This window comes from Sinocyclocheilus anshuiensis, unplaced genomic scaffold, assembly GCF_001515605.1.
Source record: "Sinocyclocheilus anshuiensis isolate Anshui unplaced genomic scaffold, SAMN03320099.WGS_v1.1 scaffold773, whole genome shotgun sequence".
In the NCBI taxonomy this organism is placed as follows: Eukaryota; Metazoa; Chordata; class Actinopteri; order Cypriniformes; family Cyprinidae; genus Sinocyclocheilus; species Sinocyclocheilus anshuiensis.
In genome coordinates this window covers 295338-309986 of record NW_015539930.1, presented here as the reverse complement: position 1 = coordinate 309986, position 14649 = coordinate 295338, and the positions used below count along the sequence as shown (strand labels likewise).

The 14649-nt window shown below is 37.4% G+C and overlaps 1 protein-coding gene across 6 annotated transcripts in view; it reads left to right on the top strand.

Moving 5' to 3' along the window:
• LOC107686804 (aryl hydrocarbon receptor nuclear translocator-like protein 1) overlaps nucleotides 1–14649 on the top strand; it is a 35655-nt gene that overhangs the window by 1010 nt on the left and 19996 nt on the right. For 2 of the 6 annotated variants that reach the window (XM_016483921.1, XM_016483923.1), the window contains exons 2-5: nucleotides 3709–3759; nucleotides 7792–7877; nucleotides 11816–11844; nucleotides 12503–12564. The gene's annotated coding sequence lies outside the window, so the exon portion shown is untranslated. Of the gene's footprint in view, nucleotides 1–3708; nucleotides 3760–7515; nucleotides 7878–11815; nucleotides 11845–12502; nucleotides 12565–14649 lie in introns of those variants that run through there. The other 4 variants (XM_016483925.1, XM_016483920.1, XM_016483922.1 and 1 more) reach the window with 3 other exon arrangements.

The window sequence follows — 14649 nt, the reverse complement described above, 5'->3', positions numbered from 1 at the left end:
TCAAAAGAACATCATTTATTTGAAATAGAAATATTTTGTAACAATTGTATTTACTGTCACTTTTGCGTCCTTGCTGAATAAAAGTATTCATCAAAATAAATAAATAAAAAATCTTACTGACCCAAAACGGTAATGTATGTTTATTGGAATAATGTAGTGACTAAAAAACTAAAATGTTAAACATATTAAAACTTAAACATTTATTCTCAATCCTCTTAATGTCCGATGTAAAATATTAAAGCAAAAGCTTGAGCCCAGTAATAAGCAATTGACTTAATTTTGTTGAAAGATGTTTCTCAACACTAGAGCTTCATCAGCTCTGTCATGGTAAAGACAGCATGACTAAACATCCCTCATTAAGCATGTGTTTTAGGCAACATAGTTGCATTTTTAACCTTCACTTGTGTGTGTAGCATACTAGACATCAGGCATCATATGTACCGTTGGCAGAGGTGGACAAAGTACTCAACTCCATTACTTGAGTGAAAGTACAGATACTGCTACATAGTAACGACTTTCTACTTCGAGGACCTTGATAGAAATGTAGTGGAGTGAAAAGTACAATATTTGTCTTTCAAATGTAGTCAAGTTAAAGTCATAAGTTCCCAGAAAAAATAATACTCAAGTAAAGTACAGATACTCAAAAAGTGTACTTAAGTACAATACTCAAGTAAATGTACTTAGTTACTGTCCGCCTCTGACCGTTGGACTGTGGACATTAGAGGTGTGCACAGCATTGTGGGGTATTATAGGTACACACTGCAATTTTCGAACATCATGGCCACTGTATTTTTAAGACAATGATGTTTTGGGCTTTAACGTTTGTTTGATTTTAAGGACTTTTATTTTTGTTTATTTCTGAATCTGTACAAAAAAAAATGTGTAACCATGTTAGTACACCTCTTGGTGTCCAATATAAAATCCTAGAGCAAAACCAGTAATCCGTGATCCTCCATTCAGCATGTCAACAAAACTTACATTGTGAGTGTTCGGAATATTTGCTGTGATTTTGTGTGCAGTAAAGGTGTATGTCTGTGTATGACTATTTTATTATGCTTTTGTTATAGTTGCTATTGTCAAATTTGCCCATTGGCCTCTGACCATCATGGCCTCCTAATCATCCCCATACACTGATTGGCTTCATCACTCTGTCTCCTCTCCACCAATAAGCTAGTGTGTGGTGGGCGTTCTGGCGCACTATGGCTGCCGTCGCATCATCCAGGTGGATGCTGCACACTGGTGGTGGTTGAGGAGATTTCCCCGCTTTCATGTAAAAGCGCTTTGAGTTCCCAGAAGAGCGCTATATAAATGTAACTAATTAATTAATTAATTATACTACTGTGTAACAAGGAACTAACTTGGGGGGGAAAAAACATGTTTTCCAGAAGGGACATGATGTTTTTGTTGGTAATATATGGACCCAGTTCACGGAAAACATGTAGAAGTTTAAAAGAATGTTGCTGGATAATGATTATCTAGAGAAAGACAAACGTTTTTGAACTTTTTTTTTTTTCAAGTCAAGTCAAGTCTGCTTTATTGTCAATTCTTCCGCATGTACAGCACATACACTCAGAGAATTGAAATTGCGTTACTCTCAGACCCTTGGTGCATACCGGGAGGAGGTGGAGTCTTCTGTGCAGTGGTGCTGTTTTGTGCCTCAAAGCGAGCGAAGAAGACGTTCAGCTCGTTCGGCAGGGAGATGGTGCTGTCACAGGTGCGTGGTGGGGGCTTGTAGTCCGTAATGGTCTGTATCCCCTGCCACAGGCTCCGAGTGTCTCTGCTGTCGCTGAAACGATGGGCTATCCTCCTGGAGTGCTGTCTTTTAGCCTCTCTGATGCCGCGGGATAGGTTGGCCCTGGCTGTCTTCAGGCCCACCTCATCTCCAGCTCTGAAAGCAGCGTTCCGCGTCTTCAGGAGTCCGTAGACCTCCCCTGTTTAACTCTAAAAATGTGGTTCTGCCGACATTGAGCAGAAACTCACGACTGTATGCGCGCTTAGAGACAGATAGACGCGACGAATACGTACAAAAACACTGCGACTCACAAGACAAAAAACACGAAAACACCTTTCTGTCGGGAAAGAGAGAAGCCGCAGCGTGTGAACGCGCCGCCATCTTGCTTCAACATCAAAACTGTGGCAGTACCCTGGTACTGGTTTGTGCCTGTTCCCTATTTATGTACCACAGTGTTTATATGGTACTCCGAGATACTTCAAAGAATACCATGGTATTACTATGGTACATGTCCAAAAACCTGTGGTATTGTGTACTTTCACTCTGAGCTTTGTCGTCACATTGCCTTCTGTGTGAATGCAAGTTGGAGCCATAATGTTTAAATTTAATCTACTTATCAGAGCCTAGTAATATTACAGATGTCAATTGATATATTTTTTCTTTGTTATTAATGTTTCTAATACTTTAGAAAACAGTAAAATTGTCAAGTGTGAAATAATGCAATTCTGTTCAAAAATTTGGGATCAGTAAGATTTTTAAATGTTTTTGAAAGAAATCTGTTATGCTCATCAGAGCTGCATTTATTAGATTAAAAATACATGAAAACTTTAATATTCTGAAATATTATTCCAGTTAAAATGAACTGTTCCTTTTTAAATATATTTTACTTTTTTTTATTTTTTTTATATATTATTTATTCCTGTGAAGGCAAAGCTGAATTTTCAGCATCATTAGAAATCATTCTAATTACTGATTTGCTGCTCAAGAAACATTTATTATTATTATCAATGAAAACAGCTGTGCTGCTTAATATATTTGTGGAAACCGATACATCTTTAGAATTATTTGATTAATAAAATGAAAAGAACAGTATTTATATGGAATAGAATATATAATAATATAGTTGTCTTTTAATCCATATAATGCATCCTTGCTGAATAAAAAAGGCATTTCTTAAATACATACATACATACATACATAAATAGAAAAATAGAAAGATAAAATGTTCATGGGAATGCTGTTTAGTGACTAAAAAGCAAAAATGTTTAACGAATTAAACAATTTAAAAACTTCATACACCGGCACGATTTATATTTGTCTGCAAAACTAATTTCAAATATTTTATCATTAAGCCTTTAGATCAAAATTTTAAGACTTATTTTAAGATTTTAAGATCATGAGAAACATCGGTTCAGTTGTGTCTAATCATTTGAGCAGTAGTGTACAGTAACAGTACAACAGGAAGTCTTAGCAGTGAGTAGTTCTGTGAGAAAGATCTAGGTAAAGATAGATCTAGATAGACAGTGAAAAATCATCTTCATCTTCACTGATAAATCTTATTCAGCATCAGTAATCAGCCTGGTTCTCATGCTGTGAGACACCTGATTATTTGCAAGGCAGTGTGCTGCATCAGAGTGCAGTGTGACACCTGTCTGACAGGCTTCACACTGTGCAGGTGAGGTCACTGCATCTGCTGCTCGGGGTGGCGATGATACAGTTAAGCAGCTTGCAGTGCGTCCAGCCGGACTCAGAGTCTCTTGTCCTTCCATGATCCTCTGCTAATTGTACAGCATGTGCACAGAACCCATCTGCTGTCCCTGGAGTCACAGACATTACTCATCACAACAGCTGATACTACCAATGACTCCTCATACAATCAGCATAGCAGTTCAGTGGAACAATGCTGCTTTACCAATGTTCATATGCTCTTTTTTTTGTTTTCCCTGCCCCTGCATCTATGGCCTGTGCTCTCTCAGGTCCAGTGCCTGTTTTGTGTATTTCCGCAGAAGCCAGTGCTGTTTTTTGAGGTACGTGGATATTTGGAAACAGTGTGTGGAATTAATGTCCCCAACAAATTTAAAGGGATAGCTCATCCAGCAATAAAACATGTCATTATTTAATCACCCTTGAGTCACTGAATGATTTTTGAATGATTAATGAATTAAACGTCAGTCTGTTTTTCATGCAAAGCTGTTGCATGACATCATATGAGTTGAAATAGAGCACATTGTGCACATCATAAATTGAAGTTGTATGGACTACTCTTATGTTGTTGTTTTTGAGCTTGGAAACATCAGTTTCTGGTGAATGCAACAAAGAGGTGTTAAAAAAACAAAAACAAAATTGTTTTACACTGTGACATTATTTTCAGGAATGGACCTATATATATATATATACAGGTGCATCTCAATAAAAATCATCACAATTAAAAGAACCAAAGACTTAAACTACTTCAGTCTGTGTGCATTGAATTTATTTAATACACGAGTTTCACAATTTTATTTGAATTACTGAAATGAACTTTTCCACGACATTCTAATTTATTGAGATGCACCTGTATATATATATATATATATAATTATTAGCATTATTATTATTTTTTTAAGTCTGTGAGAAGGGTCCATTTAATTAAATTCTACTCCCCAGTTCTCATTACTGTAATGCTTATTCTTATTACTGACAAAATATTTATGTATACATTTTGAAGTGTTTTTTTCATCATGGTATCATTTCTTGTACTGCCTTTAATCCTTTTTAATAATAAAAAAAGGTGTATTACACTAATGAGAATTGGGGAGTAAAATGTACATACTTTTTCTAAAGCAGGGTTTCCCAAACTGGGGTTTGTGAGGGAACTGCAGGAGGCTCATTTGTTGATAAAAAGCTCATTAATAAGGCTAATTGGGCTACACAATTAATCAAAATAAAACTGAAATACAAATATATATTTTATCGAATCATGATTATCAAATTAAATGCTGCAATTTAATTAAATATGTATAAAGTCTTTGCATGTTTTAGAGTGAAGAGCAACACTGTGTTCATTTACACAGTGTTTATAGGCTCGGTTCATAGTAAATGCTGTTTAAAAAAAGTAATATCTGCAAGTTCTGTAAGTTTAATGTGCATTTGGGTATGGAATGTGCACTTGATTCACTTTATTTACATTGGCATTCGCATAATTATAAACTTTTTGTGGATAGTTTAGCCTACAGCATTTCACCAACATTCCACCAAAATAATGGCTTGAGGATTTGATATGTCAAAAACTTAAGGGTCACAGCAATAGCAATATGAGCCATTTTTATTTTTGAAATGTAATGTCATATCTATTCCCATCGCTGAGTCAGGCATTTAATATAACTCAAAATTATCGCAAAATTATACTTAAAAAAAATAAAACAATAAATAAAATAATGCCACAGTGCAAAATTGGGTTTCAGTTGGGTTGAAATGTGATTTATCGATAGGTTTTTTGAGATTCACCCTCAACCATTCACTTTGAATATATGGTAAAGAACAGCATGAACATTCAGCTAAAGTTCTCCTTATGTGTTCATCAAAAGAAAATCATTAGGGTTTGTATTAAGCCTGGGCGATAAAACGGTATCGATATTTATCGACGGTACACCTTCTTCGATATCGACAGAAAACATTTTCAATATAGTGCACGATATAGGCATGTGCTAAGAGTGACGCAGACAGCATATCGACGGTACACCTTCTTCGATAACGATATACAAAATGTTCGATATAGCGCACGATATAGGCACGTGCTATGAGAGACGCAGACAGCACACACGAACACGAACACATGCTGAATTGAGTGCTGTGCCTGCCTGTGATGAGAAGATTGTGAATAAAGAAATCATTAAAATAAACTTAAAGAAATTTAAAATAAACATTTGCATTTGAATGTTAGGTGTGCATCAGGGTGCGCGAGATGTGGCGATGATGTAAGTGTCGTTGTTGCATTTTAATGTTTTGTTAGTCTAGCCCACGAGACGCGCCATGCGTTATTCATTCAAAATATTAGAGAAATATAGAAGCTCAATGCGAAGAAGATCTTGATAAAGGTTAAAACCGAAACCAAGCCATTCACACAGAACGCATATTCAGCGCATCTTTAGACGGACAAACATGACTGCTGCACTCGCGTCTCACACAAGAGTTGTATAGAAAGCAATGCGGAGAAGATCTTGATTAGGTTAAAACCGAAACCAAGCCATTCACACAGAACGCATATTCAGCGCATCTTTAGACGGACAAACATGACTGCTGCACTCGCGTCTCACACAAGAGTTGTATAGAAAGCCATGCAAAGTTAAAAGTTTAAACTTTTAGAAAACACGTCACAAATTTGTGGAGGTTTATTCCTTTTCACTGCGTCTCATATGTTTTTAAATTCAGTCTGTGTGAATGGCGCTTCGGCTCTTTAGATTAAGCAATGCATAAATACATGATGCTGTTTTGTTCATAATTGTTTATGCAATTTACGAAATTATATTTGATTTTAGTTAATCACGAGTTAATTTAGACGTTATGCACGTTTTTATAGAGTTACTTCCTTGCATTGACAATTTAAATGTGCTGCATTATTTTACTCATTGCACCCTCCTGTGGCCTCGATAGACAAGACAAATGTTTCCTTAAGACCTATTTAATCTGCATATAAAACATTAGAAATTAGATATTTGTTTAATTTTTATTTTGTGTTTGATTGTTAAAACAAAAAATATTTGTTGTTTGCCTCAATAAATTGTGTTAATTAAAAAATACAGTGGTTAAATTTAAACATTTTTTCTATTGCTTTTTGTTTTAAAAAAGGTTATAAAAAATGTCAATAATTATCGATAACGAATGATATGAAACATTATATCGTTGATACATTTTTTAGCTATATCACCCAGCCCTAGTTTGTATCTATATGAAGGTAAGTAAATGATAACAGAATTTTCATTTTTGGGTGACCTATTGCATGAAGCTGTGTTTTGGACATCATTAAACAGTGAATTGAACTCTTTTAAACTGTTATTTTTTTATGCTTCAACTGATGATGCCTATGTTCATACGATATGCCTATTATAATACCTTTGAATTGAGAACTTTGTATGATCTCCGACTGTAATATTTTGATCATGGACTGTGGGGTGAATAGGTCAGATGTGCTTCCTAAATACCAAATTATTCACTGTATTCACTGGTTTCCTCTCTGTTCATGTAACCTACATTGTCTTGATATGATCTTGTGGTTGATTTGGATCATTTGATTTATGTTTTTCAGAGCACTATATTAGTGTGTGTGTGTGTGTGTGTGTGTATGGTGTAAGATAAGCCATTTTTTACTTATGGTCCTCAAAATAAGAGAAAATGAGGCAGAAGTAAAATGAAAGTATCTAAAGTAATTTCAGGATGTTTCCTATCATTTTAAAATACGGCTTTTATAAAAAAAAAGTGCTCAATTTACCCCAGGTTAGGGGTAAGTTGATCTGAGTCAGTGGGTAAGATGCACCATCTGGGTGTAAACTGACCATCTAACTGAATCTGTTTCAAACCCATGTGAAGTTTTAAAGAAATTAACCTCTTTTAAAAACTAATTTAATAATCAAATTTCCTTTTACAAACAGTCATATTTATTTTCTTAAAGCTAACTTAAAACAACAAAAAAACAACCAAATCAAGTTTAAATTTCAATCTTTAATTGTTTGCATTTCTGAAACATGTTGAACACCAAAGTTGTAACCTTAGCAAAAACAGTTTGTGGAGTAAAATGAAATAAAAACTGATTTAGAATCAAGGAATAAATTTCACTTAAACTAATAAACATTTTATTCAAAAGATTCATGGCATAGTAGCTTTTCTGCAATGCTGAACAGATCATTAGGGACTACACATGAAAAGATATGTGACACAAGTACAGAAGGAGAAGACTCAGAGGTAACATCAACAACAAAGTGTTTATTCACATGTATTTCAGAGAAGCAGCATGGTAAACAGGTGAGTATAAAATGCAATGAAGATAGAAAGCACTTAGCTTGAGCGTAAACAGTTTGTTGCAGGTGCTGGTGGGTGTGCGGTGAATGCTTAGTGAAGACTGGACCTGAAGTCTGACTGAAGACAGGAAAGTATCCAAGAAAGTCGCAGGGTAAGTACTCATACGTGGGGAGACAAGGCCAGACAAGGAAGAAGTGGAGAGTAACTGCTCTTATTCAGGGCTTGATGAGATCATCTATGGTAGGTGTGGTGATGGCTGACTGAGTGCAGGTGTTGACCAGAAGGGATGCTGGGAAATGTAGTTCCCAGTGGACTGAGCTAGTGACTGAGTATAGTGAATGGACTGGTGGCTAGGGACTGTGATTGAGGATAGTGGATGGACTGGTGACTGGGGATTGTGGCAGTACTCCCCCCTCCCAGAAGGTGCGACCTTGCACAAAAACAGGCCCAACTGGGGAGTAGAAGGAGGAAGAAACCAGGATAATTTGAGCCAGGGCGGAGCCAGCCGAGCAGGAAGCCAACAAGGCCGAGCAGATGGAGCTGAGCCCCTCCGACACAGAGCCAAAGACCACCATGGCAGAGCAGAAGGAACTGAAGATTCCCACGGTGGAGCAGATGACCACCAGAGCAATGTAGATGGAACTGAAGATTTCCACGATGGAGCAGGCCACCACCACTGCAGCAGAGACGGTGCCGAAGACCTCCCAGTGGAGCAGAAGACCACCAGGGCAGATCTGGAGGGACTGGAATATAAAGCACAGAGAAGTAAGCAATGGTCATAGTGGCCATGTCCGGGCAGGATGTCTGACTTGGGACCGTCTGGATGGCCGGCTGAGAGACGGGCGTCTGGAGGTAAACTGCAGTTACCAAGATTTATTTTGGTAGCTATTTTATATGTAGTCTTCAAACAAAAATAGTCTTTAATTCTTCTCACTTTAGACCAAATCAGTTAAGCTTATGAGAAATGTGAATCAAGGATTGAATTTGGAAAAACTTGAATAAATGATGACAATTTTCATTTTTGCGTGAACTATCCCTTTAACAGTAGTGAAAAGGGAGCAACTTATAAAAATTATAGTTCATATATAATATATATAATTTATCATTTTTGAAAAAGAAGCAGAATAAGACAAGACAAATACGAAAGAGATACAGATTAAACTCATTGTTCAGATACAGTAGGTTTACTTAACATATTTATTTAACATCTTATGTTGGTTAACATTAATGACGGATATGTACTTAATTAGGAATGCTGTCCCTTTAAGAAGGAAGGCATGCATGTAATACTGACACACATTCAGTTTTCATCCACCAATTTACGTTCACTTAATCCATAACCGACTGTATTTACGTGAGATACTCTACACGATAGACATTTTGACTGCTGTGTGTGTACTTGAGCACTGAGAACTGATTGTGTGCTGTATATGAGAACTGATGAAGTGGAGCGTGCGCGAGAGAGAGCACTTCTATCAGCGCGATTCCGCCTGTCCCGCCTTCACTAACCTTAAGTTAATCGACAACGAATTGTGACTCCCGGGAAAAACGGGACATCTGGTCACCTTATCCCTACCCCTTCGGGTGCTGAGGCCATTGTTTCAGATCGCTAGTTCTGAATTTTGGTAGCCTATCCGTCCACTGCGGCTGCCATATTGAGACTAGATATGCAAACACCCCTTATCCGATTGCAATCCAATGACAGGGACGCACATTTTGAAGGACAAGACAGTAGCCTATAGGATGCATTTTGAATGTCCGGTAGTCCTCAAATAACATTATAGTTCCGTCTCGTCTTGTTAATGAAGACGCGGCATAAATTTCGTCATAGTTTTTATCATCAGATTTTAGTTTTAGCTCATCAACGTCTCGTCTTAGTCACAGAAAAAATGTTCGTTAACGAATTTTTTTTGTCGTCATCTTCGTTGATGAAATTAACACTGTTCTCAAGGACAGGACTTAAATGATGAGTTATTACACAGGTACAAGCGGGCTCCGATGCCAATTTGGGGGTTAGAGTGGGCTCCCATCTAGATTTAGAGAGAGTAACGGCCTTGACACTGACTTCTGGGGCCAGAACGGGCTCGATACAGATCACTGAGTCAGGACAGACTCGATACTGAACTCTGGGAATGGAGCCATCTCTGTACTGTGCTCTTTGGTTGGAGCCGATACTGGAGTGGACACAGGGGTTGGCGCCAACACTGGAGCGGATTCTGGAGAGCATTCTGGAGCGGACTCTTTACTGAATTTGAGGGCTGGAGTGGACTTGTGACCGAACTCTGGGAATGGAGCCATCTCTGTACTTTGCTCCTTAGCTGGAGCTGACACTGGGCTGTGGTCAGGGGCTGGCCCGGTAGAGGACCGTTACTTCTTCCTCAGCTTTCACCTTTGGGCAGAGGTGAAGTGAAGCAGTGAGGTTTTAATAATCTCTGGAGTTGGCCTAGACTCTGGAGCTGGCTAATGTGTTGAAGCAGATTCTGGAGCTGGAATGGAATTATAACTGAACTGGGCTAGAGCTGGCTCAGAACTGAACCCTGGGGCTGGAACGGGTTTGTGACTGGATTCTGGGGCCAAATAGAACTCAATGGCTGGTTCAGACTCTGGAGCAGGCTTCACTGTGTCAGGTTCGGGAATTACATACTCTGTAACTTCATTTTCAGGAGCTAGCATGAGAAAATTATTTCTTGGAACAGATTTGGAGATTATACTTTTTGGATTAGATTTGGGACTGTTACTCATTGGAATGGATTCATGACTGTTGATTGGGTATGGATTCTGGACATGAGCACTGCAAAGTGGAATTCATCTTCAGAGACATCCTGATGGACATGATAGGTGGATCTGCAAGCTTTGCCACCAAGGCTGTGCTGTTTGAGATAGCCTTCCTCACCCGACGGAATATGGAAGCACTTGCTGTGACTATATTGAAAGCCGTCGCAGCAGAGACAGAAGACGTGGGGCTTACGGTTTTATCCACAGGGCAGTCAGTAACCTCGCCAACAGTGAGGGACGAGCCACTTAGCCACAGTGCATAATCAAGATAGTGCTTTAGAGAACAGGTGGTAGCTGATGCCGGTATCTGTTGATACAGATCATCGTCTTATCCACACCAGAAGATTGTCTTCAGGGTATCAGCACTCCATGGTACCCTATAGGAAATATCGAGAAATTCCTCGACATTATCCTCAATTGGACGGCCATCTTGGAAAATGGAGAGGAGCAAATTCACAGGGTTAGAGGGCAGGGTGTCCATAGTTGTTGGAATCGGTCTGGTCTTCTGACACAAGTACAGAAGGAGAAGTCTTAGAGGTAACGTCAGCAACAAAGTACACTGTAAAAAATGATTGTGATTTTAACAGTAAAAGACTGTAAAAATGCTACAGTAAAAACCTGTTAACTGGTTAACAGTAAGTTTCCATACTATATTCGGTGAATAAATGTAATTACATTTAATGTAATTTTACAGTAAAATACTGTTAAAAATTTTTGGAGGTGAAAAAGAAAAAGTCATTGTATAATTTACAGTGAAAAAACGTAAATTGACACTCCCAGAATTCCCTGCATGATGCTTCATATTTGATGTTTTTTTGTTGAAATAACGTTTTTTCTTTGTTTTTTCTTTGTTTTTTCTTATAAGTTGTGTACATTAGGGTTTAATCTTACATCTAATGTTGTCAAATGAATGTTTATTGCATTATTTCAGTATCATGTGTGTCACCGTGATGAGGTTTAGTGTTTGTGTAAATGACACTGTGCACTTTCTATATATAAGTATTGCCCTCCTCAGCTCGTAGAAAAGCTGTTTGTGATGAGCTTTGGTTCATCATGTGACTTTCTCATCACCACCAGTTTTTGGTGTTATCGGTGCATTACAATGGTTCAAAACAGATATTAACACTTCAATATGTTGGTTTATTAACATTACATCAGTTAATGAAATACGGTATTTTATTGTGAATTTAAGTTAAGTCTGTAAAACCTAAAATGTTGCTACCATATTTTTTACGGTGAAGTTCTGGCAACCACAGCTGGCCGTATTTTACCGTAAATGTCACAGATTTTTTTTTACAGTGTATTTATTCACAGGAATTTCAGAGAAGCAGCGTGGTAAACAGGTGAGTATAATTCAATGAAGATAGAAAGCACTAGTGATGTTACGCTCAACATGGAAGATCCGAAGCTTGTATAAAAAAACAACAACACATTTCACATCAAAGCACTGTATCGGAGCTTGATTCGTTTTGACAAAAGCACATGATCTATGACATTTGAAGCTTCGTTTGTCTGAAAACCATGTGCCTGCTTTAGTATCTGGTTCAAACGACGTGAACCACATTTTTTTTTTTTTCAATATCGTAATTAAATATTAAGCTCAAATGAACTTTGCCTATGAAATAACCGGACTGAGGCAGAGTTAAACTAGACAGATTGCGGATTTAATTTATGAATTTATGTTTCATTTATTTTACTTATTTTACTGCCAGTACACCGATACATTATTTATACACAATATATGACCATTATTTATATACAATAAAATAAAACAGAATCAGTTGTAGAACCAGATGTGAAACCAGCTGCTGTAATGGACCACAGCAATTTGGAAGGTGTTTTCATGACCACTAGCTGGCCACAACATAAACCGTGTTGAAAAGCTTCGAGTAATTAACCTTTTTCCGATACAATTGTGTTGAAAGCTTAACTGGTTCAGAACGATTCACTTCGCCATCACTAGAAAGCACTTGAGCATAAACAGTTCTTTGTTTGTTGCAGGTGCTGGCGGGTGTGTGGTGAAGGCTTAGTGAAGACTGGAACTGAAGACTGACTGAAGACAGGTAAGTATCCAAGGAAGTAGCCTGGTAAGTCCTCAAACGTGGGGAGACAAGACCAGACAAGGAAAAGTGGAGAGTAACTGCTATTATACAGGGCTTGATAAGATCGTCTATGGCAGGTGTGGTGATGGCTGACTGAGCGCAGGTGTTGACCAGAAGGGACGCTGGGAAATGTAGTTCCCAGTGGACTGGGCTAGTGTCTGAGGATAGTGAATGGACTGGTGACTGGGGATTGTGACAATATGATTATAATGTGATGAAAAGCATCTTCTGGTTCTTGCCCATTTGAGACTCATGATGCATTTTGCTTTGAGTGGTTTCCAGGGCGTTGCTATGTGGTTGCAATTCTATTCTATGTATTCTAGGTGGTTGCTAGGGCATTTTGGATGGTTGCTAGGTGGTCACTTACTGGCCCACTCCCAAGTGTCGATGATATTCTGGTCACTTAATCTTTCTTTTTTCTTTCAAAAATCTATTGTCCACCCGATGAAAATTGTATGTTTGATTGCTTAAGTCCTTCACCGCAAGCAGCTAAATTTTGGGTGTAATTTATTATTATTAAGTATTAGTCACGGTAATATTTTTTGCTCATTTGACTTCCAGTTCCTCACAGAAATGTCATTGAGGTGCATTATGTGTAAATGTAGAGAGTTAATCAAGATCAGGCTTCAGTGCTTCTTATTACTGTTGTAAGCCACTCAGTTCCCAGAATCTGTCACAGACTTGTCATATTATCAGTGTCCTTCTATACTTGTCTGAAAGCTTCACATTTCATGATGCAAATTACAGGCGTGAATAGAAGCAGACAGGTGTCAGTCTGACCTGTAACTGTAAAGAGAACAGATTGTGCCAGAACATAATCGAATGTGGGCCGCTGGTGGTGTGGAGAGATCAGGGTGTTACATAGCAGGTTTAATTGGGTGTCACGGCACCCTGGATCTGTCAGGTCACCTGGTTCAAGTGTCAGCTGGTGAGAAGTAGGGCAAAGATTAAGTCAAGGGGAATAAGAGTCTTAGAAGAGTCATGGCCTTATGACAGTAATATGTAATAAAGCTTATAGCTTATTTCAAGATGAAACAGCAGACTGTGTTGAAAACCTAAGCTATATCATAAGCGTCCACGTAATTGAGTTTATCTACAAATGTGGTACTTTGGGGGTTATGGGGTTATGTCTCATACAATGTTAAACTATTTCATGTAAAAGCCATTTTCTCTGTTAATTGTTCTACACTGAAAAAAATGTTTAATTCATCCAATTAAAAAAAATTAGGGTAATGATTCCCATCTATATTTTTTAACTTGAGCCAATGAAGAATAAATAACTTGCCCTAAGGGTATATATATTCAGTGTATATATTTCCTTTTTTGTGTGTGAGTTTATCAAAAAGTAGTTGATTTTGTCTGTATATTAAAAAGCAAAAGCACATGTTTTGAAATAGAACAGTTTATTGAAACTTTAGACTAAATACATAAATAAATAAATAACCTTTGCCTTTGTGTTTTATGTTGAGTATCATATTTAATACATTAGGCTTTTATGGCTCATATATTATGATGTAGGACAATATGGAGCTTAAATTCAAGGAGGAAAAAATATACAATTTACTACTTAAAAAATGCATATAAATATCAATTGTCACTCTGTATCTCCCAAAAATATGTCTTAGTAAGATTATATTTAAATGTTTAGTTTTATAAACAAAGCTCTGTATTGTATTGTATTGCAATGCAATACGATGCCAGTTCAGAGATGTATAAATAAACGTTCTTGAAAAGCCTAATGTACCATATTTGGTACCTTCATTTAACACAGTTTTTCTAAAAATGGTGTATGGATTATAAAGTAAACCTAAGGTGCTTCAGTCCAGTCAGTGTCCATCTTGAAATATTACTAACAAAATGTACTAAAAAAGTATAAACTATCAATCTGACGACAGAATGCATGTAAAAGTTTGTGTACAACAGGTTTTGATCATGCCTTAGACATTTGTGTATCAAATATGATACAGTAGGCTGTATGGGGTTCATTTTAGGCCATAACTTTTTGTGTTACATTTTAAATGTCAAAACTTTTTCAGGTTTATTCAG